Here is a 918-nt window from a genome sequence, read left to right on the forward strand (position 1 = left end):
TGGTGGAAATTTGTTTTGCTTTTGCAGTAACTTCTGTAAAACTGCTGATGAAATTGAATCCGACAAACTTGTAAAAGGAATACACAATTCTGTGATGGAGATAGTTAAGAAACGAGAAGAGCAAGTAGTGAATGGAGAAGCCAACAGCTTTGGCACTGATTTTCTTGGATTACTTGTAAGTGCTTACCAGATGCAGACAGAGAACAGGCGACAGTAAGCAGAGGATTTGGTTCGGATCGAAATCAAGACATTAGCACTGTGCTGGAACAGATAACAACTAATTCTGCACTTGCATGGACAGTCTTGCTTTTAGCAATCAACCCAGATTGGCAGGAGAAAGCAAGAAGAGAGGTGATTGAGGTCTTTGGTCACCAAAATCCACATTCTGAAGGCATTGGCAGACTAAAGACTGTAAGTAAATCTAATCATTTTGGTTGGACACATCACTGAACATTTAGTAGATTTAATTTTTGAAAATCAGAATACATTTGATATGTTTATTCCTCTTCTGCTGCATACAGATGACTATGATCATTAATGAAACTTTAAGATTATATCCTCCTATAAATAGCATGGTAAGAAAAGTTGAAAATGAAGTTCAATTGGGAAAGCTCATCCTGCCAGCTGATTTGCATTTGGTTGTCCCAATCGTGGCACTTCACCATGACCCTCAGTTATGGGGAGATGATGCCAATCTCTTCAAACCTGAGAGATTCTCAGAAGGGATCGCAAATGCCACCAAACATAATGCAGCTGCATATATTCCCTTTGGATTGGGACCTCGATCTTGCGTCGGTATGAGCTTTGCAATGACAGAAGCAAAGACTGTCCTTTCAATGATTCTACAGCGATACACCATTTCCCTTTCCCCAACCTACAGCCACTCACCATGTACCCTTCTTTTGCTTCAGCCACAAC

The 918-nt window shown here is 40.4% G+C and overlaps 1 pseudogene across 1 annotated transcript in view; it reads left to right on the forward strand.

Annotated features, from left to right (window-relative positions):
• Nucleotides 1–917, forward strand: part of LOC110423429 (cytochrome P450 CYP749A22 pseudogene) — a 1,265-nt pseudogene extending 348 nt beyond the window's left edge. The window contains exons 2-3 of the transcript XR_016351706.1: nucleotides 28–411; nucleotides 522–917. The product of XR_016351706.1 is annotated as a cytochrome P450 CYP749A22 pseudogene (transcript). The remainder of the gene's footprint in view (nucleotides 1–27; nucleotides 412–521) is intronic.
• The last annotated feature ends 1 nt before the right edge of the window (nucleotide 918 follows it).

Source organism: Theobroma umbraticum, unplaced genomic scaffold, assembly GCF_002168275.2.
Source record: "Theobroma umbraticum cultivar Fairchild unplaced genomic scaffold, ASM216827v3 scaffold_20.0, whole genome shotgun sequence".
Classification (NCBI taxonomy): domain Eukaryota; kingdom Viridiplantae; phylum Streptophyta; class Magnoliopsida; order Malvales; family Malvaceae; genus Theobroma; species Theobroma umbraticum.